At 32.7% G+C, this 24,863-nt stretch overlaps 1 long non-coding RNA gene across 1 annotated transcript; it reads right to left on the bottom strand.

The window, feature by feature from the left end:
- Positions 1–1,954: 1,954 nt before the first annotated feature.
- LOC149842915 (uncharacterized) lies at positions 1,955–17,285 on the bottom strand. The gene is made up of 3 exons (XR_016431100.1): positions 17,244–17,285; positions 16,170–16,491; positions 1,955–2,102 (listed from the first exon to the last, which is right to left on the bottom strand). It is a non-coding gene; the product is annotated as an uncharacterized LOC149842915 (long non-coding RNA).
- Positions 17,286–24,863: the final 7,578 nt, after the last annotated feature.

Here is a 24,863-nt window from a genome sequence, read left to right as displayed (position 1 = left end):
ATTCTTATGACTCTTCCATAACCATATCATCGAAGATCATCATGTCCACATGCACACTAATGGAGTACTATGAATTTTTATTAACTCGGGAATTCGTGATAAAATATGATTTATCAAACATAACAAATACTTTCACTTTTCAAAACTTTCACCATAGTTAATACTTTCATTATTCATGTGCATCATCATCACATGCAACATGTTTAAATTCTCATCAGGTTAACCATCACCTAATAATTTTGGATCGATATATCCATATTCAAATAATCATAAGTATTATTAAAATCATGAATAACACCATGATGCATACTATGCATAAGCTTCTGACACATGAAAATTAACTCTTCATACATTCATAAAACAAACCATAAGGAGCTTGACTAATCATCATATGCAAATTATAATTCAGCTCTCACTTTTTCAATGCATTACAATTAAGCAATATTTGCATTAAAATATCACAAACTAGAACCAATATGCATTAAGAAGTAAGGCATAGCATAAGTCCACATATTCATATCAAATTTGGATATGCACTGGATCCATATCCAATAAAAGTTATCTGATTACCATCTGGATATGCCAAATATGATAAGCCAATTCTTAGGCTTTAATCTTATAATAATAAACAATTAAATCATAAGTATGTCAACATATAATTTTAGATATATTACATGGTCTACACAAAAAAATTATATTCAAATCCATTGGATTTATATGAGTCCATATCTAAAACCAACTTGAGATGTTATGATCAAGTCCAACATGATCCATAAGAAAAGAATGGATCTTCATGCAAACTTAAATAACTTATACAAAATCATGCATCATAAGATATTTGACCATAATCCAAATCCATATACATATGTTCCAAATTCAAATAGATCAACACCACACATCTGACATTTATACTTATCTAGATTTATCTGGGTCAAACTAGGACCCATGCAGAATATATTATTAGGTCCAAAAAACTTTGCCTGGTTCTATCCAGATTCACCATAAAATTTAGATCAAATCTAGATCTATATAATATATCTAACATTATACTTATCTGGATCCAACACTAGATTCGTCCAATAAGAGGACCTAATAAAGAACTATCCAAATTATACATGCATCAAACCATACATAGTTTCGCATAACCAAGTTAAATAAACTTGAATGTCATTCATAAAGCATATGCATTAAAATAATATGCAATCACATAAAAATGTTCTTAGATCTCATATAGATCAAACTCACCTATATCATGTACGCAATTAGATCTATCTAGATCCATTCAAGTTTAATAGATCCAATATTGATCTAAGTATCATATCCAATATTAATCCAAATATTATATTTAATCGATCCTAGTTGATCATGCATGATATTTGCATTCTATTCATCTTATTTTATGCATGATCTGTTGAAAAATCGCATTAAAAATCTATTTTTTATCGTTAGTTTTGAGAAATCATATTGAAATTGAATTTATCAAAAAAAGCATGTATTTCAAAGCTTACCCAACATTTTTAGTATTTTATTAGTTTTAGATTTTCTTAATTGTATTTTAGTTAGGTTAGGTTTGAATTAGCTAATATTAATTAGTTTAGGAAGTTTTGATTTTTAGAAAAAACATGTTTTTTAGAAAGAGACCCTGTTTTAAAAATTGAGAAAAATTATCGAACTCTTTTTAAAATTTTAAATTTTAACCTAATTAAGGATTATAAATACTGGTTTTGAGGGCTAAGAGGACAATTTTTTCAACAGCCTCAAGTCCCCCTTTGCTCCCTCCCTCTCTTCTCTTCCTCCCTTTTCGATCCTTGCCGATTTCTCCCCATCTCTTCTTCTTCTTCTTCTTCTATTTTTATCTTCTTTTCGCATCCAATCTGTCGTCAACAACCATGATTTTTGTCGGAGAGTCGTGTGTTCAGCTGGAAAAGACCATCTTCTCTTCTCACCCAATCTGTCAGAGGCGATCCATGATGGTTTGCTTCTTTCTCCCTCTTTTTCACCGTAGATCTAGTTTTGCATCGCATAAAGCATAGCATTGCATGTAGTTTTATTTGGTCATCGCATTAACTGAATATTAATATAGTTTATTTCATATCTTGCATCTGAAAATACAAAAAAAAATAGATTTCGTTTTAAGTAGTTTAGCCACTTTCTTAATTTAAGCATTGAAAGATCTTGATTTAGGTAGTTCGTAGTGTTAATATAGGTTTTATATTTTATTCTCTTGATTCTTGATTAGTTTTAGGTTAGATCTAGTTTAGAATAACCTGCATCGTGTTTTCTTGATTCGGCGTTTTGTTTTTAGATCATATAAAAAGTTTTTTTATTACCCGATTTAGCTTCTTGCATCATTTTTTTGAATTTTTTTTCTTTACATCAAGTAGATCTGAACTTCTGTGTTTTTGTTCAATTCTGAATTAGTTACTTATTGATTTAATATCTGATATTAAGCTTTCATCAGAATATTAGATTAGTTTTTTCTTTAGTTAGTCAAATTATTTACTAGATTAGGTAAAAGCGGTAGCATAGAGAGTAGTGTTTGTTTTTATTAGGTTAGTTAGGTAATCAGCCACATAACTTAGCGTGGATTCCTGTCATTTTTTTAGCAAGACAGTAATTTATTTAGATCTAATAGTTTTTAAATTAATGCTTAGATTAGAATCAAAGGTATTGTGGTAGCTGAATGATGTTTCTTTTAAGTAACATACGGACTTCAATGACCATAGCTAATATTCATGCTTAAGCTGTAGGGTAAAGTTTAGTTTTTAATGTATTCAGCCAGCTGTGATGATTTTTCTGTTATTCATGATCAGAGTTTTTAGTTTTGTTTAATCATAATTTTTTTTTTTGAGATAAGTTTTTCTTTTGCTGAATAGTAACAGCCGAACAGTGTGGTCTTCTTTTGTGCAATTTTAGATTAAGTAGATTAGGTTTACATATTTCATAGATGCTGTTTAGTAGTTTTTGGAATCAACGTGTGTCCAGATTTAGTTCTTTAGAATTTATTTTAATATGTTTTCATGATTAGCCAACTTCCAATTATTTGTTAATATTAATTGGTTTTGATCTAACGGTTGATTGATTTTAGTTAATCAAAAGCTAGTTTAGTTTGTCATACTTGGTTAGATTTAATTAGGTTGTCAAGTGAATTGGTGCTATTCACGATTTTCTTCTTGATACTTAATTTGCTAGTTTGTTTCTTTTTAGTTTGATCTTAGTTTATTTCAAAAAGAATTATTTGTCAATAGCTAGTTTAATTAATTCTTGATATTCGGTTAGTCTAGTTTCTTTTGTTTTTAGTTAACATTAGTTCGTAGTTTGTTACATTTGCTTTCATGAATTAGAGTCAGTTAGGTTGCTTTGCAATTTTGTCTTTTAGTGTTAGGTTGTTACAAGTTTGTTCATAGTTAGTTCATGTTCTTGTGATTTTTTTTCATATTTATATTTGATTTTCTTGTAGCTTTCTCTTTATGCTGTGTTTTGTTTTTGTGTTTTGCAGGAAAGCGTTGAAACGTGCAGTAGAGCCCTTTTCGTACCCCTCAAGATCCCTCTGAAGTTCCTAAAAGGTCCCCTAAAAAGGCCCTCAGGGAGTCCGCAGAGGAGAGAAAATCAAAGATCGAGAGATAAAAAGGAAACACAAGGGGACTAGTAAAGACTCAGAGCACTAAAGACACTTTTGCTTTTATTTTTATATTAGTTTTTTATTTTATTTTTATTTCAATTATTTGGGTTGTAATAAGGCCGTTAATTATTGTTTAAAGTCCTCCGCAAAAGGCTACACTCTCTCTTTTATTAATTCAATTAATTGATTTTTTTTTTGCAATAAAGAGTAGTTTAAATTGTGTGTTGAATGCAAAGTAGTTCCCGTTCCCTGAGATCGACCCAGACTCCACCACTCGTGCGAGCCGGTTTTTATATTTTTTTGTCAGACTTTCACTTGATTTTGAATAAAAATGTTGTTTTAAAAAGCGTTTTCATAAAACTCACACCACTAGTCTAGTTAACCTTAATCCATAAAAACTTGATCAATACTAGGCATACCAGATCCATATAAATTAAGACCAAAACATGATTCGAAAGCAAAGGACTATCCCCACTTAGATTCAAAATGTATTTAACATACTATTATATAGATCCATCATAAAATTTAGATCAAAATTGAACTCATGTAATCAGAGGATCCAAAAATGCATCATACAAAATACACACATAATGGATCAATTATACCAATAAATTTTAGAACTCATCATGCTAATTTGGATCTAAACTTATCATCAATCCGGATCATAAGTAGATCCAAATTCATTTTTGTGTCAAAATGTGACATCTAGAGGTTTTTAGTAAATCAAAACAATTTTTTTGTAAATTCTAAAAAGTTAGGAGAATGTTATGGCAAAGGCAATAAAATGAAACTTAAAACATAAATTTTAAAACTTACTGAGTTAAACAGAAAGGTTAAGGGTTTTTTCTAAATTCTCAAAAAGATTGAGAGTGTAATTTTGGGAGAACAAGCCTATGAAATTTCTCATAAATAAAGCTCTGATTTGAAAAATAAAAGACATATGCTAGATTAACAAGAAAAGAAAAGGTAAACAAGTAATTTTACTTAAAAGAGGGTGCAAGGACAGGGGCAATAATGTAATATTATTTTAAGAATAAAAAAATTAAATAACATGAGGGTTCTCAATTCTTTTTTTTCATTTTCTTTTCTTTTTATTATTTTCCTTCATTTTTATTTTTTTTCTATCTTATTTCTTTTCTTTTGTTTCGGTAAAAAGGAAGCCTTTAGGGTTTCCCCTTTTATATAAAAGGAGAAAACCTGAGAGTGAATAAGAAGGGAGCGGCCGGAGGGAAAGCAGATCAGGTCATGAAGTGTTTTTGCTCGTGCCAACAACGTGGCCATCTGTGTACATTTTGGATGAATGCCACGTAGCATATAACTGTTTTGTTGACTTTTAAGCTTTCAAAATACAAAACGGACGACCACGATGTTGGCAGGAGTAAAAACACACATGTTCAGCATGACCAGATCTGCTTCCGGTCGGAGAGGTCTCCACCACCTCCTGTATCCTGCAGCAGCCGCCCAACGGGATTCTCCACTACCTACCACCAACCGGCGGGGTTTGCCTCTCACCTACACCTATAGGCGGAGCTGGGGGGGGCAGAACTGGGTTGTAGCCCAATCCTGCCTCCTGGCCCAGTTAAAAAAAAAAATTAAAAGCCTAGTCCTAGCCCAGCCCTGATTCCATATGAAATAGATTTTTATCCATTTTTATAGCCCAGTCCTAGCCCAACCCTGACTGTAGCAAATAGTTTGATTTGTCCATATGAAATAGATTTTTATTAATAATTGTAGCCATTTTTATTTTATCTCAAAAAAAAATTGAGGCGGGGGGGGGGGGGGGGGGGGGCGTTGCCCCCAAACCCCAGACTATCACACCAAAGTTTTTTTTTTTGCTACACCCATGTTTGCCCCCCCCCCCCCCCCCGCCCCTCACATGAATCCTAGCTATGCCTCTGCCTGCACCACCAACGAGGTGCAGGGCCTGGCCATTTGACGAGGATGGCCTCTGTCCCCTCTGTAAACCCATCACACCGGCAACAAGAAGGTCCTCGGGCTGCTGACCGACGAGAAGATCCTCTGATGTCGGGTCCGACCGCCGGAATCGAAACGGGGGGTCTCCTCCACCCCTGACGCCGACAACGATGCTCAAATAGGTATGGGGTTCTCCTCCACCTTCCCTGCAGTTTTGTTGCGTCTTGAGGTTCCACCGTCTTCATGCAACTTTGTTAGTTTTCACAGGGGCACCATCGCCTCTCAAACCCTTTCCTGTTTTTTCTTCCTCTACAGGCTCGCCCCTCCAACAGCTCTGCTGCCCTTTGCAGTCGACATCTCAGTCGGTTCCATGTTGACCTGCACCGATTCCTGGGCCGATAAAGACTGTGGTGCTCCTCGTCATGGAGAATTGGTCTTTCAATCACATGCTCAGTTGGATGATGCGCCTCAACCCAGAGTTCAACGGTTTCACGGGCTCCGAGTCAATCCCCCTCAATGCCACATACGCCATTTATGCCGCTCTCCTCCATGAGCATTGCCCGCACCTCCATTGTAGTTGAGGCAGAAAACACAACACCTCCTCCTATGCGCACGGACAAAACCCCAGACTCCAGTTGTGACCACCCAATGCAGGCAACGATGCCACCCCTCACGTCGCCGTAAGGGGTCTCCTTTGTCACTTGACGCGGGTTGTTGATGACTGAATCGGTAGAGGGAGATCTCTACCCCCCTTTTATTTATATTTTTTATTATACATTGTTGGTCGCGGTATTCCACTGACTGAGAAACCAATCACGGATACCGACCTCGGCTTCGAGGAACGATTAGCATCGAACCTTTGGCACATAAAGGGTGTTGTGTGTTCTCCCCGGAACACAAATTTGCGTGTTTCAGTGTGTACAGAGGAATATCTTGGGACCCAAGATAATTCATATGACAATGTTGCCCACGATGATTTTATAATAAAATGACATAAAAAAAGGTAGATATGCTTTTGACGAAAATGTCATCTTGCTTTCCATATATAGATTTGCACGTTCCGCCTTTGTTTTGCTACAACACATGGCCGCCTTCTCGTTCCTACCTTGTGTTAGATAGAAAACTTTTCCGAGTTCGTTCCTACCTCATGGAGATAACTATAAATCGAACGACTAATTCGATCATTTGTGGGCATCACAGGAAATTTGTCGACCATCTCTTTTTACAGCCTTCTCTTCTTTATTTTTGTTAGGCAGTATGGAAAAGAACAATGACGCACAAACATTCCAACAAGTGTCATTAAAGCGTCGTGAGTACATTTCCATGTTATCATGTTATTGTTGAAGAACGTATGTCATCGTGAGTGTCATTAAGGCGTTGTTTTGTTATTGCAAGTAAATTTTATCGTTTCGACGGTTGGAAACTTAAAGATATTTGTAAGGCAGTGGGATCTTCTGACAAGAATGCTTGGTTACAGATGCGAGCAAGGGCCTCTACCCCATTCGGTATCGTCCATTCACTCAGTATATGCAATATAACCAAATCACGGTTGTAGTAACATGTATATCAATTTGTGAGATATTGTTTTGTTTGTTAATATCGATTTATAATATATTATGATGAATTGTCATATATCGATTTGTAAGATATTATGCGTTTTCTAGCATCGATTTGCGAGATATTGTTTTGTTTGTTGATATCGATTTATAATATATTATGTTGAATTGTTGTATATCGATTTGTAAGTTATTGTGTGTTTTCTAGTGACGATTTGTGAGATATTGTTTTATTTGTTAATATCGATTTGTAATATATTATGTTGAATTGTCGTATATCGATTTGTAAGATATTATGTATTTTTTATTATCGATTTGTGAGATATTTTTTGTTTGTTAATATCGATTTATAATATATTATGTTGAATTGTCGTATATCGATTTGTAAGATATTGTGTGTTTTCTATTGTCGATTTGTGAGATATTGTTTTGTTTGTTACTATCAATTTGTAATATATTTTGTTGAATTGTCATACATCAATTTGTAAGATATTATGTTGAATTGTTGTATACCGATTTGTAATATATTATGTTGAATTGTCGTATATCGATTTGTAAGATATTATGTGTTTTCTTGTGTCAATTTGTAAGATATGATTTTGTTTGTTAATATCGATTTGTAAGTTATTATGTTGAATCTTTGTTACTGTGATTCATTCAATCGTTTCTTTGACTTGCTTAACTAATCAGTAGTCGTTGTTATATGCATCTTGAATAAATCGTAGTAAACATATGAGTTGGCTAACGCAAATTGATATTTTGCTCATGACAGTGTTGAGCATATCAACTAGTTGCAGTGAAGATGTTGTATCTCAATCATTGGGAAGTCATATAGCAACGAACATCCATACTATCGATGCACCTGAAGAATTGAATATGTACACTAATGATGCACATGATAAGAAGGGTGCAAGCATTAGATTCACTCTTGACTTGAATATTTCAGCAGATGAAATGCAATTCGATAATGAGGTAGACGATCATGACAATGCACTTGACAAAGGTGCAGACACCTCAAGTCTACATGATAGTACACTTGACTCTGCTCCCGTAGAGGGAATGTAGTTTAATAATAAAGAAGCTGCATACAAATTTTACAATGATTATGCCTTAAAACTTGGCTTCAGTGTTAGAAGGTATTCTTGAGCAAAAAATACACAGGGTGTCGTGGTGAGAAAGACATGTTTGTTATAAGCAAGGTTGGAAGAAGTCAAGTGAAAATCCAACAAAGAGCAAGTCAGCTTCAAGATGCAGTTGTCCAGCGAGAATGGTGTTAAGAAGACTTCTGAATGAGAAATATGTAGTTTGTATTTTAATCAATGATAATAACCATGAATTAGCAGCTTTAATTATGACTCTTATGTTAAGGTCGCATCGTAAAGTAACCCAAGCGCATGCTGCAATTGTTGAAATAGCTGATAGCGTCAACATTGCACTAAGGAAGACATACAATTTGTACGCGCACGTAGATGGTGGTCACGAAAATGTACCATTCACACCAATGGATCTAAGAAACCACTTGAGAAGGAAGATGTCAGAAAATATGAAGAATGGAGGAATATGTTCTTTGGTTGATTACCTACAGAAAAAATCAAACATTGACCTTGGTTTCTTTAGTGCAATGCAACTGGATGAAGATGGGTATGTTGTGAATATGTTTTAAGCAGATTCAAAGTCAATAGTGCATTATGAATGCTTTAATGATGTGCTTATTTTTATACGACAGTAAAGATTAATACGAAACTGTAGTCATTTGCGCAGTTTGTCGAAGTGAATCATCACTCAAGGAGTTGCATATTAGGCGGCGCTTTTTTGTATGACCAGACCAAGAAAACCTTTGAGTGATTATTCATAGTATTTACACAGGCAATAAATGGGAAGCACCCTAGAGTTGTACTTACAGATGGTGATCATGCAATTGCGGCTGCAATGTCTCATGTATGGCCATATGCACATCATCGCCTATGTTTGTGGCATATCTTTCAAAATGCGGCAAAGAACATAAGACACATTTTTAATCAGAAGACAGGGTTTGATAAAAAATTTAGACAATGTGTACTTGAGAGCATAGACGAGGTCATCTTTATGTCTGATTGAGAGCAAATGATTCAGATGTACAACCTTGAAGACTGTGTGTGGTTACAACATTTATGTGCAGACAAAGAGAAGTGGGCATTGGCATATGGAAGATAATACTTTTGTGCAGGTATGATAAGCACACAAAGAGCTAATTTATGCATGACACACTGAAAAAAACCTTGTATTCATGTTTAACAATGTTTCATTTCATGGAATAATATGAATTATTTATAGACGGTCTTAGACAGAATGAGCTTGAACAAGATATAAAATGCTTCAACACCCGCCCTGTAACTTTGGGCATGAAAATATTGACGTGACCTGCAAATCTGTATACACCAACTGTATTTGAATAGACTAAGAAGGAGGTTATACAGGTCATGAATTGCAATATAGAAGGACATGTACAATATGAGAATATACACAAATACCATGTTGTATGAGAGTGCAAAGAGCATCCAAAAAGGCAAGAAGCACATGTTACGTACAATGTTGACAACGGAAGAGTTGAATGTACATGCAAAATATTTAAATTCAAAGGTATTTTATGTCGTTATACATTAAAGGCACTTAATAAAGAGAAGATACAAGAAATACCTGAGTCATATATAATGCGAAGATGGACGAAATAAGCAAAGATTGAACTGCTAGATACAAATAATGTCAGTCCATCTAGTGTTGATGAGAAGTGTCAGATATCCTCCCGTTAGTAACAACTATGTAGGTCACTTATGCATGTTGCAGATTTGGCATCGAAAAGCAAAGAAGCCTATGTATGTAAGAAAAAAATGTCAAAAAAAATACTTTAAAAAATGCAGTCAATTTACCATGAGTCTGTTGCAACTCGTGAAGACCAATCTAAGAAAACATGATCGAACAACGTAGGTGAAAATCACGCCTCTCCTGACCCTTGTGAGAAGTTGCGTCGAAGCGTAAACATCATCTTTAACAAGTCATGAGTAAACATTGTAGATTATGATGAAAATATTCACCTAGCAAAGGGTATCAAAAGGAAATCTGCCTCTGATCGCAGTCGTTGGAGGACAAAGGGTGCACTAGAATTAGTTGGCAAGAAAATGTCTAAGAAACAGCCAACCCCTAAGCAACCAAGCCCTTCGCAAGAACATGTATGTAATACAAGTATATTGTTTCTCATGTAATTTGTATTACGTGTAACCTATCAATATCTAACTTGTATAATTTTTAACATGCAGCAATACCATACAGACGTGCACTACAATGTTGGAACCTGCAATCCACCCAACATGTTTGAGTGGAACGATGGCATGAGTTTGACAAGTCTTTTGGTATGTAACAATTTTGGGAGGATGTTTGCATTTCTTGTTGAACATAATATAGTATATGATATTGTTCTATTTCATGACAGGCACAGTTCAATTCAAAAGTGAGCAACGCAACACAGGAATCGCGTGTGGATTCTTCATCTACAAAATCGTTGTAGCATTTAACTTTCATATCTTACAAATCGTTGTAATGTTTAGCATTCTATAATTCTTTATTGTAGTTCTATAATTCATTGTTGTAAATCAATAATTTTTTATTGTAATTCTATAATTCTTTGTTGTAAATCGATAATTCTTTATTGTAATGTTATAATTTTTTATTGTAATTCTATAATAGAAATCATACTACAAATATCATAAAAATTGACACTAGAAAACACATAATATCTTACAATTTGATATACAACAATTGAGCATAATATATTACAAATCGATAAAGAAATTCAATATAATAGCTTACAAATTAATATTAACAAATCATATCTCACAAATCGATACTCGAAAAAATATAATATATTACAAATCGATTTAAGACAATTCAGCAAAATATATTACAAATCGATATACGACAATTCAGCATAATATCCAACAAATCGAGGAACCTCCATCTTTTCCACCCTTTGTTTTGTTGTTGTCTTATCGCGACACACCAACATCGCCGAAGAAACCCATGCTGGAGGAGCCAACCCCACCAAGAAAGCGGTTGCAGTTGAAATTGGAGCCACCATCTTCCCTACTTCAGTTTTCTCCTCCAAGATTGTTGTACCATGATGCCTCGTTGTCTAGGAGACCTGTGTTGGAGGAGCCTCCAAGAAGGCGGTCTGTGAGATTGTATGAGCTCCCACGTTCACCATCAACATCTCTTCTGTGCTTGCCATATCGATAATTCTTTGTTGTAAATCGATAATTCTTTGTTGTAATTCTATAATTCTTTGTTGTAAATCGATAATTCTTTGTTGTAATGTTATAATTCTTTATTATAATTCTACAATAGAACTCATACTACAAATATCATAAAAATCGACACTAGAAGATACATGATATCTTACAAATCGATATACAGCAATTGAGCATAATATATTACAAATCGATACAGAAATTCAACATAATAGCTTACAAACCGATATTAACAAACAAAATTATATCTCACAAATCGATACTAGAAAATACATTATCTTACAAATCGATATACAACAATTCAGCATAATATATTAAAAATCAATATTAAGCAATTCAGCATAATATCTTACAAATCAATATACGATAATTCAGCATAATATATTACAAATCAATATTAACAACCAAAACAATGTCTCACAAATCGATACTAGAAAACACATATTATCTTATAAATCGATATACTGCAATTCAACATAATATATTACAAATCGGTATGCATCAATTCAGCATAATATCATATAAATCGATATACAACAATTCAGCAAAACATATTACAAATCAATATTAACAAACAAAACAATATCTGACAAAACGACACTAAAAAACACATAATATCTTACAAATCGAGATACGACAATTCAACATAATATATTACAAATCGATATTAAGCAATTCAGCATAATATCTTACAAATCGATATACGACAATTCAGTATAATATATTACAAATCGATATTAACAACCAAAACAATATCTCACAAATCGATATTGGAAAACACATTATCTTACAAATCGATATACGTCAATTCAACATAATATATTAAAAATCAGTATATGTCAATTAAGCATAATATCCTACAAATCGATATAAGGCAATTCAGCATAATATATTACAAATCGATATCAACAAACAAAACAATATCTCACAAAACGACACTAGAAAACACATAATATCTTACAAATCGATATACAACAATTCAACATAATATATTACAAATCGATTTTAACAACCAAAACAATATCTCACAAATTGACACTAGAAAACACATAATATCTTATAAATCGATATACGACAATTCAACATAATATGTTATAAATCGATAATAACAAACAAAACAATATCTCACAAATAGACACTAGAAAATACATAATATAGTATAAATCGATATACGACAATTCAGTATAATATATTACAAATTGATATTAACAAACAAAACAATATCTCATAAAAAATGATATAATATCCTATAAATTATAAGATGTGTCAATTTGTAAGATATTTGTATTATGATTTTGAAATGTACGCCTACAGAATTTACATTGTTGCGATTTGGGCGCTTGAGGTGGTGATTTGCGTATTCAACACACGTGTGCCAGGTTCATAATTTTGGTTTATGGATCAATGTGAATTTTGTACACAGTCTTACAAAATTTGTATACACAGTTTACAAAATCTGTTACAAATATTTGTACACAAAAAATTTAAAAATTGAAAGTTGAACCAAAAATTGCTCTCGCTCTCTCAGCAGTAGAATGTAACCCTCTTCACGTTATCCTTAAGAATATGTAGACGTTTAAAAGGACTTCCTCTTACTCCTGGGGGCCTTGCGTCCTTCGTAGCTTTCTAGGTATTCTTGCAGTCTGGGTTTTTGTATCTTCGTCAACCAGAAAATTCTTAAATATTTCGCATAGTTTTGTGTGGAATCTAGGTATATCATCCTTAAAAAACAAAACTCGAAAGTCAGACCAATATAAAAATGTAGTCACCAATAATATAAGATAATAAAACATGTTTAAGTGTACAACATACAGCGGTGAATTCTGGTGCTCGTCCATAGTATATTGCTTCAATATACTTCATTACAAAAATGCCATAATCGATGCCATTATTTTGTAAAGGAGCATCCATGGCCAATGTCGACACCCAACATGTCTCTAAAAAATCCAACTCATGGTTTATGCAAAAGCAAGTAAATTCTAAGCCACGGTACAAGATACGGTAATCTTAAAGATAGAAACTTACCAAATGCCCAATGTCACGGTCTACACCAATGTTATAGTCCAAGGAGTTGTATAACCATATTTTTTGTTCTCATACATCCAACACGTATAAGACTCAATGCTTTTCCGATTGCCACAATGTAGGAATCAATATCTGCAAATCAATTATAAAATATCTTAAAATGGATATGAAAATGCGTACTGATACCATAAAAATTGATGTTAAGAATCAACATATAAATCGATATTAAAAATCAAACCAATATCTTAAATCGATATTAAGAATCAGAACATCTTAAATCGATATGAAAATTCTTATTGATAGCTTAAAAAAAGATATTAAGAATCAGCATAGAAATCGATATTAAGAATCAAAATAATATCTTAAATCGATATTAAGAATCAACATAGAAATCAATATTAAGATTCAAAGCAATATCTTAAATCGATTTAGAAATTCGTATTGATATCTTAAAAATTGATATTAAGAATAAAAATAATATCATAAATCGATATTAAGAATCAGAATAAAAACGATATTAAGAATTAGAACAATATCTTAAATCGATATGTTGATTGCTTAAAAATAGGTATTAAGAATCAACATAGAAATCAATATTAACAATCAAAACAATATCTTAAATCAATATTAAGAATCTAAACAATATCTTAAAAATCGATATTTAGAATCAACATAAAAATCGATAATAAATATAAAAACAATATCTTAAATCAATATGCAAATTCATATTGATAGCTTAAAAATCGATATTAAGAATCAAAACAAGATCTTAAATAGATTTAACATCTTACAAATCGATATGGTCACAAACGTTTTCACTTAAACAAAAGTCTACCATTTGGTCATCGTTACCCCAGTATTGTAATCTGTCTACAAATTCAACCATGTATGGCATTCGACGGATACTACTCTGTTGAACAAAACAGTAATAATAGTAAGTTTAAAACACGAAGGTACATTAGTAAATAAAAAAAGATAAACATATAAGATAACCGATATACCATAAAATAAGGAGTGATTATGTAGACCAACATGGTTGTTCCCTTTCTTTGAATATACATGACGAAATCGTGTATTGTCTGTTTACAACAAATATGCACTTGTTAATATACATACCCATGGCATACGTAAATGTATAACTGATAGTGGTTTCATACGTACAAAATTACTGATAGTATGTACTTATGCAAATTCATCTCGCATCCGGTCGATGTTCTCTTCGAGCACTTTGTTGAGTTTTCTGGCACCTTGTTTTGTAGATGTTGCACTGAAAATTAGCTGAATATTTAGTAAACGAACTGTAGCATTATATTCAGTAAATGAACTGTAAACGACGTAAAAAAGATGAAGCAGGTTATAGGAATCGAAGGTACCCTTTTTTGTGGACGTTTGACTGAATCGCAGCGTCCTTCTTCGACATCGATACAGCTTTTGCAACGAAGTAGGTTAGAAAAAACATCAATTTTTCTATTCGTTGCTCACGAAGCAGGTTATAGGAAAGTTTCTTTTTCTTCTTTAAATGAAACGTCACATATTTCATGCTCTTAAAGGAAACGTCTTGTGTTCCTTGCAAAACACGACACTTCATTCATTTATTCTTCATGTCGTTTCACATCCCGCCAGTTTTTAAAAATCACGCAAAAAGAATATTAACAAATAAATAAATTACATTGCGCAATAATTAAAAGACGTTTCATTTGCTAGTATCATCGAAACAATGTTAGTACGTGCAAATGAATGGCACGTCGCATAACATCAGTAGCGTGTCAGATGACGTCTCCCTAAACTCTAGACCCTAAACTAATGTTATGTGACGTTCCTTGCACCTAAAGGAAACGCTACAAATAATAAACCCTAAATCAGTAATCGCTTAACGATTAAACAAACTTAAGTACAAATCGTGGTAACTTCATAATCACTATATATAGTAAGCACTATTACAGGAATCACTATACAAAATAAAATCAAAACTAGTAATCGCTATAGGATTTAGCAAACATAAGTACAAATCGTGGTAACATTATAATCGATATACCTATTAATCGCTATACTAAGTAATTGTTATCACAGGAAACACTATAAGTAATAAACCCTAAACCGGTAATTGTTATACGATTTAGCAACAGTAAGTACAAATCATGCTAGCTTCATAGTCGTTATACCGAGTAATCGCTATTGCAGAAATCACTATACATAATAAACTCAAAACTAGTAATCGCTATATGATTTAGCAAACATAAGTACAAATCGTGGTAACTTCATAATTGCTATACTTATTAATCGTTAAACTAATTAATTGCTATTACAGAAAACACTATAAATAATAAACCCTAAACCAGTAATCATTGTATGATTTATCAAACATAAGTACAAATAATGGTATCTTCATAATCGCTATACTGAGTAATCGACATATTAAGCAATCGTTATCACAAGAAACACTATAAGTAATAAGCCCTAAACTAGTAATTGCTATACGATTTAGCAAACATAAGTACAAATCGTGATAACTTCATAATCACTATACATAGTAAGCGCTATACAGAGTAATCGCTATCACAGGAATCGCGATACATAATAAACCCTCGAATTTGAACTCTTCTTCGCTTTGCTAGCACCTAGACAAAAAAAATTATGTCAAATAAAAAATCCATGGACAATGATTGAAAGAATAAAGAACTTAGAGAAGGGAGGAGAAAAAAACATATAACAAATAATCAGAAAAGCGAAAAAAAGGCTTAAGATAGAGAGACAATAAATGAAGTTACTAACAAGTTCTCTTGCAACATTTCCTGATGCTAGATTATGGCACTTCTTTCTTCTCTCAGGCTTTGAAGCTTCACTAAACCATCCATAGGTTGCAATACTGGTGAGTGGGGAGGGCTGACAAGGGCCACTCTCAACTTCTTTTCTTCAATAACTCTACCATTTTCTTTTACAAACTGAAAAAATAATGGTTTACAATTCACAATATGAAAAATGCAAGATGGTAATTCAGAAGATTATATGTGAGACTCACCAAAACCATGGAAAATTTTTCCACAGTGGTGCCATCTGGGACTACCGCACTTTGAATAAGGAACTTGTCCCTGCACTGCATATCAAACTTCCTTGAACACGAACTGTCGGAAACAATTATAGATGCATACTCACTCATCACTGTCTAAAACTAAATTCCAGATGCATATTCACTTATCACTATCTAAACCTAAAACTCTTCAACCAGAGAAAACTTGACATGGGCAACAATCTCTATTTCTGGAGACTAGCTTCCCTCGTAAAATGCAATCTACATGAGACTGGCCATCTGGAGTTTCAATAACATACCACGGTATCATGCAGCTAGAATGCTGCAAAATGCTTCAATATAAATTTTGAAGGATTTATCACAAACATATGGATAAAGTAAACTACATTTGTCTCACTAATGTCAAACTGCACTCAGTTCACCATTTAATACCAATAAATGCTTACATTAAACAAATCATATCTGCAGGCAACCCAGACCTTCATGTACTAAGAACCTAAGGGAACAAGACTGATCAATTGAACATCACAAGCATTACACATCCATCGAAATTTTTTCTTGGACTTTTTTTGCATCTAAATAGAACATTTGCTGAAGCTATATGCCTGCTGAATATATTTTCCCAAAGGTTCCATAAGCAAAATTCTTATTCTGCATTTTCTAGTACAGAAAAAGTTGTTTCAACTAGAAATGTCATAGAAATGTCAAATGTGAATGCCATAGAACAACAACAAAAATCAGGGCATGGTGCAATTTGTGACAATAGAATACTTAATAACGTTACATAAAGCGAAGATGAAGAATCTAGTGGCCCTTACTTTCTCTTTCTTGAGTCTTGCATTCATTTCCTTCAACCGGAAGAACATGAGGCAAGGGGGACAGGATCTGCAGCAACCATCGATGTACACGCTTTTGGCAAGAATATTAACAAAGGTATTTTGACTTTTTAAGTATGATTTTCAACCGTTTTAATTAATACTTTATTTTTATTACTAAGATTAAATAGTTAAAACTCATTGTTAGCTACTACTCTATATTAAATTATAATTAATAACTATTTTTAAATACAGCTTTTAAAAACCGCAGTTAATACTTATATTTATTATATCTTTATTTTATAATAACAATGTTACGTGACGGTAATAGCTACTAGACGATAAGGCTATCGGATGACAAAAGCTATCGAACAACAATGCTGCTACCCGACGACAAACCCTAAATTAGGAGTTTTTGCAAGACGACAGGGTATATAGAGGTGGCAGGTCAATGAAAAGATACCGAAGAATAAGACCAAGAGTCCCCATCCAATTAAGGGAACAAACGATGAAGTCCGAAGACCGCAGAAAAGCGAATAGCAGAAGGGGTCGGACGACAAAAAGATATCAGACAATAAAGAGGGGTTTTATCAAACACCAAAAAAACCCAAAAATAGAGGTTTTGAGCTCATTAGAGCTCAAATTCTCCTGGCAATACAATTATAACTATAAAAATAAAAATATATATAATGTCCGTGAATCGTCAAAAAATTATTGATAAAAAATTTGAATGTTAGAAAAGAATAACTTACCCAGATTCCCAAAATCATTTTGAAAGTATAAAAATGTCATATACGAGTCTCGATCATCCTTCGCCTGACGAGAATGTAGGATCTAGATAAATTCTTCGATCTTCATAGCCCTAATTGCACCATCAAGATGCTCAAATATGCAATAAAGATCAAAATTATATAAGTATTTGTTCTAAAATAATAAAAATTGGAATAAAAGAATAAATCTAAGTGAATGATATGAAAATTTACTTTTTTCATACTCGAGGGTCGGTTTTGTTCTCTTTTTGGTCTTATAACACCTCTGCGTAGGTACAAGGGTTATTCGATGACTTTGACAACACCTCCACATTGATATGACGGTTTAAGTCTTGAGGAACAAAGTGTAACGCCCCTGGCTTTTAAAACCATTAAAAAATTTAAAAAAATTATTTCTTTTTAAATAAACGGTGAAAATGGTTTTTGGCTTCCGGTTTTAAACTCCGGGTACGTCACATTTTACAAACCATAATAAAAGCAACATTAATTTTACACCAACATTATATACATAGTATTTTTCACAAGGTATAGAAAATAAAACATTTAGGATTAAATTTAAAATGAATCCTAAATTAATCTAGAGATCTTGAGAATCTAGAATTTTCGATGTCGCTCTTGTCCAACATCCACTGTAATATTGCCTACTCTATATCTGAACTTGTAATCCCCATAAAATGGGGTCAGACTTATGACAGTCAGGTAAGCTATTAATCAAAATCATATAATTTAAATATTAAGCATGATTTTAGTAATTTAAAATAAAAATGCATATATATAAGAACAATTATGGGATTTAAAATAATTTAAAACATGACAATTTAAAACATGATTATGTGTGATATTAACAAGGCATATTTTTATATCAAATTCTGCAAAGAAAAAAAATCATTGTTTCAATATTTAATCATCCTCATGGTACGATGAAGAACACTCACACTTCAGACTAAGCATTTTGGGGGTATATTATTTTAATGTGGATTACACGAATACCTGAATGAAACTGACTCTCAAGCAAGTGATCAATAACCGAAAAGATTCTCACAAATGGTGAGCAAACAGGAGAATCGAATGCATCCACTGACTTCAGCAGTCTGAGACACGTTGGTCTCAGCCTCCTCAACCTGAGTAACAGGAGGCCCTAGAGAATTTATCGCTCCCAAAAATCATCATCATAACAGTGACACTCCTGGTTGTACAACTACCCCTTTCAAGGTAGGATAAACGTGAATGGGTTTGAAGGGTTCTTTTTATAGGACTTTAACAATTTCAAAACTAAGCTCAATAGCCAAATCACTTTTTTTTAAAAAATACTAGGGTTTTATGTACCCAGCCCATCGAGAATTTTGCTCTGTAAAAATGAGCACTTGCCTGTGAAGACGAAAACTAAATTTGTATGTAAACATGACTCATGAAGCAAATGGGTGCCTTATTGCACCTTTTTAATTTAGAAAGTCTGCATAATAAAATCTTTCAAAATTCAACATACTACACAAAATTCTTTTTTTTATCAAAATCAAAAATCATCAAAGTCTTGACCATAATACTTAATAAAATTTGATTCAAAATCATAAAATTTGAAATCTTATCATTCAAAACAGGTATTTAATGTATGTAGATATTAAAATATGCATTCAATCATGAATCAAATTTAAATAATCATGCATGTATCAAAAACATGTCTAATATAAAAATCATAAGATTTTGATAGAATAACTTACCTTGGTTTTTTTATAAAATGAAGAAGAATAGGATAAAGTGTTTGTGCTTTGATTTAATATGATAAAATTTATTAAATTAGATAATATTTTTATATTAAAATTTGGACAGTATTTGCCTTATAAATTTAAAGAAATATCTTTTTAAGGAATTACCGAAAATCTAAAAAATATTTAGAAATGATCTTAAAAACAAATTTATAAAAAAATTATAGAGTTTCCTCTTTAATAACTCAAATATTCGAAAAAGGGTCTCAACTTGAATTCTAGTTATAAAAATTTGAACATAACTTTGCGTTACAAATATTTTTATAAAGATTTTTCAAAAAAATTGACTAAGGTATTTAAAAAGGATTTTGAAAATTTTAACAGAATTTTATTTATAAAAAATATTATTTTTTGAAATAACTATAAAAAATTTGACATCATTTCTACTAAATAAACTTAAATTTTTTGAAATATTTTAAAAACTTTTGTCAAAATTCTTATTAAAATAACTAAAAAATGGCCAGAATTACTGCTATACTAATTCTACTTTTTTTAAAAATGTAAAATAGTTTTGGCAGAACTTCTGCTATAAAAACTTTAATTTTCAAAAATCTTTTAGAAAAATTTTGCCAGAACTACTATTATAGCAGTTCTCAATACTTAACAATATTTAGAAAAAATTGAGAGAGCTTCCCCTGCATAGAGGCAGGGTTGGATTACATTTGCAAAATTACCAAAATTTCAATCCAAAAAGAGAAGTCCTAGGGTTCAGAGGGAGAATAGGAGGTCCTACAATTATGAATTTGAATCTAGAAGAAGAATTTGAGTACTGACCTGGTTTAGAAAAATTGGGTAGCACTTTCGCGATCCAAATCTGATTTTTCTGCTAAATATAGCAAAACTCCTACAGGCAACACTCTCGAGGTTGGATCTAGCCCATTGGAATTCCTACGAAATAATGGATCTTGTCTAAGGAGAGGGAAGAGGCTAGAAGGGGTTTCTTAAAAAAAATATAAGATTTAATGGAGGTTTAGACTTAAAAACTAGAGCGAGGAATTCAAGGTTAGAGAGAGAAAGTAGGAGAGAGAGAGCTTAGAGAGAGAAAGGTCTTCAGAACTTGGGGAGAGAAAATGGGGGTGAGGGGGTATTTATAGGGGAGAGAGGAGGTGCTTTCGCCCCCTGTGGGGCCCACTCAAGTGACAAATGTCACATGAGTTTAATAAAAATATATATTTTAAAGACACTTGTCAAATTTTTTATATTTTATTATTTATTTATGACATTTGTCACAGAGAAAAGAGGGCTAGGTGTCACCTCCTCACTGTGAGGTGACACATGTCAGCTCATGGTTTTGAAAAAACCATGTCTGCCCTTTGTTTTGGGCTAGTGGTTTTCCAAAACCATGGTCTTTGGAATAAAATAATATAAATTATTATATTTTATTTGATTTCTATTTTTTTTATACATGTTTTGCCCTAATTCAAATCCCATCTTTCATAATTGCCATATGAAAATTTGGAAGTTACTTTATTGCCCTTCTATAGTTCAAAAAATTGTTGGGCCTGCCACTTGTGTGGCAAATTACCGTTTTTGTCCCTGACAAATTTATTAATTTCCTGAAAATATTTTCAAAAGAAAATTTACTATTTTGACCCTATATAGTTGGTGATTTTATCGAAAAATGCTACTAGATTAGAAAATTACCAGGGTACCTTTTATAATTTGATTAATGATGAAAATGTCCTTGAATTCCAATTTTTAACAATCCACTACAAAATTTTATCAGGATTTCAAATATAAATTCAATTCTTCATTTTGATCAATACTTACCACATAAATCAAGGTTTTAAAACTATAATTCATACCCAGAATAAATCAAAATCAAAATTTAATTTTTTTTCAGAATTTATGAATCATTAAAAATTCTGGGTATTACACATAGTGTAGGCAAAGCTAGGTTAGGCGTTCTCTATAGGGCTAGCATTCAAACTTGAGAATTTCAGATGATCGGATTATAGGGGTGAGCCCTTATTTATAAGATTCAAAACATGATCTAGATCATGAGATCTTTTGGGTTCAGATTTGACCCAAATAGGTTAAGATCTATCCCAAATGAGGTTAAGACATATCCAAAAGAGTCCAATTTGAGATGAAAGTTCATCCGAAAGAAATATTCCTTTTGAAAAAACACGTAGGGCAGTTGGGATCAGACATGAATAAGCCAAATGACTTATTTGTACATTCAAAGTAGTGTACGATAAAAGGGTTTTATCGTCTGAAGATTGAACATCAAAACCTTTTGCCATCCCCGAAGCTGGACAGGTCAAACAGGGATTAGACGACAATATGTTGTGCCATCCCCTAAACTGGACGACACCAAGTGTGTTGTCTCCAAAGTTGGATGGCACTAAGTGTGTCATGCCTAAAGCTGAACACTATTTTTGGAATGTTGTCTCTAGGGATAAAAGAGGACAAGACGGGTTAGACAATACTGGATGATGAAGACCACTTTGTCATCCCCAATAACGGGTGACAAAACCTATCAGACAACAAATCTACCAGATGACAAAACCTATCGAAAGGCAAACCCTAAAATTTGGAGATTTTGATGTATTTTGAGTATTTTATTTTGTTGGGTTTTTTTTTCTAAAATTCTAAGGGTTATACTTAACTTTTTGAGTTTTTTCGTAAACTAGGGTAGAAAATGACTCAGTTTTGGGTTTTCTGCCTTAAGATCTGATAAAGCACTTGCCAATAATGTTATTATTTGGGCATCTTGAAAATTTTGGGTGTCTAAAGTATGGGTCCTAGTTTAACCTGGATAGATCCAAATTAGTATAATACTAAATGTGTGGTGTAGATCCATTTGAATTTAGATAATGGTAAGATCTCTCATGATACATGATTTTGCACGAGTTATTTAAGCTTGCATATATTTTTATTTTTTAATATAGATCATGATGGACGTGACGATAACATCTCAAGTCGGTTTTGGATATGGACTCATACAAATTCAATGATTTTGGATAATTTTTTTAAGTGGATCTAAACTTATATATTGACATGATTGTTGATTATTATTTTTGATAAGTTTAAAGCCTTTGTTTTGACTTATTATGTTTGGCATATCCAAATGATAATGAGATAATTCCTATTGGATATGAATCTAGTGCATGTGTAAATTGGATATAGATATGAAGATTTATGCTGTAATTTACTTATTATTCATATTGCTTATGGTTTGTGATGACTTAATATGCATATTGCTTAAATACAATGCATTGAAAAAGTGAGAGCTGAATTATAATTTTATAAGTGCATGTAGATATAATTTATTTGCATATGATGATAAATAATCATCATAAATAATGTTCCTTATGGTTTGTTTGTATGAATGCACGAAGAAATGTTTTTTATGTATTATAAGCTTATCCATGGTATGCAACATGGTGTTATTCATGTTTTTAGTTATATTTATGATTATTTTGATCTGAATATATATCGACCTCCATGATGAGAATTTATGCATGTTGCATATAATAGTACACATAGATAGTGAGAGTATTGACTATGGTAGAAGTTTTAAAAATTGAGAGTATTTGCTAAATTTGGCAGATCATATTTTATCATGAATCCATGAGTTGAAAAAATCCATAATACTCCACTAGTGTGCATGTGGACATGATGGTGTTCGATGATATGATCATGAAAGAGTCGTAATAACCATATGCCTAACTAAGAAAGTGAGACCCCAATATAATGTATTTGTTTATTTATGATTTTGCACATTAAGAGTTAAATTTAAACTATGACATGATGAAAAACCTATATGGTTATATGAAATTAGTGCATGCAAGAACAATGTCATGACTAAACTCATATCATATAATGCAAAAATAATGGTTCATATGATGATGAAAACACCACATAACTATTTGAGAAATAACTCATAGCATATGTGAAAAATATCACATTTAAAATTAAATAAATATACATGGCTATATAGAAAATAACCTATAGCATGCGTGAAAACCTTGTACTTGAATATAAATTATGCAAAATTCATATAATTATATAAAAAATATCTCATATCATGTGAGAAAACATCATATTCACATATTGATATAACCCTTAAAATCATGCATTAACTTATTAGGTGTATGTTTGATCATGAAGTGCTATATATGATATATGATGCACTAATTATGATATAATAAGGGTGTTTGCCTAATATGGCTAAATGAAAAATGTTGGATCTAAAAACTAAATTGACTATAAAAATTGGATTTAGTGTAGGATCCAAATTCAATATGATCATAAGGTCTCATGTATGAAACTTCATGGAACTACAAACATTGTGGTGAGGATCATATCTTATAGGATACAACACAGGGAATCCACGAGCTACAATCTTAATGGTGGGCCCCACATATCATTGGATTCTCAATAAGTTTCAAAATCCAAAAAGACTGTTATGCTAAGAAACAACTACCCAGGAAAGACAGATATATACCTAGCCCTTGCCTTTGCAAGAGAATATCGATATGTGTATCGAGAAAATGCCGCTTAAAACAAACCGTTAATCACAATCCTTATTTTTATCTCCTTGGTATCTCTGGTGCTCCTCCCTCACTGCACACCAAGGTCCTAGAAACCCAACAGTAGGGGTGTACCAGGGTTTGATTCAGGCCATGCAATATTTTGGATATGAATGGGTTAGATTCATATCCAAAATGTTGCATCGGACTCCCTACATGGTTCGGTTGAATCAAACCCCGGTACACCCCTACTTTCGGCATCACCCTCAAAGAAAGGATCTGAGGACCAATGGGGCTCTGCAGATTGGTAGGAGCTGTCAGTGCATGTCTCCTTGTGGTGGGACTTTGCAGGTTCAAACCCCAGTGGTACGTTGAATAATAACTCGTGGGGTATGCCTAACCCCAGCTTGCCTTTGAAAAAGAAAAAGAAAAAAATACGAAGCCATGAACCGGACCCACAAACCATGCCTGAAATATGGCCCACGACAGCTATAAATGAGGACCTTACGTTTTCGAGTTTGGACGGTCCACATATCTCTCTTGCAAACCGTTGTTCGCACAGGAGCCAAATGCGAACCGAGCCAATGACTAAGACGGATCGGAAAAGTGCAT

Source organism: Nuphar pumila, chromosome 3, assembly GCF_984573655.1.
Source record: "Nuphar pumila chromosome 3, dmNupPumi1.hap1.1, whole genome shotgun sequence".
NCBI lineage: Eukaryota > Viridiplantae > Streptophyta > Magnoliopsida > Nymphaeales > Nymphaeaceae > Nuphar > Nuphar pumila.
The sequence above is the reverse complement of the archived record's forward strand: the minus strand, read 5'-3'. Positions and strand labels throughout refer to the sequence as shown.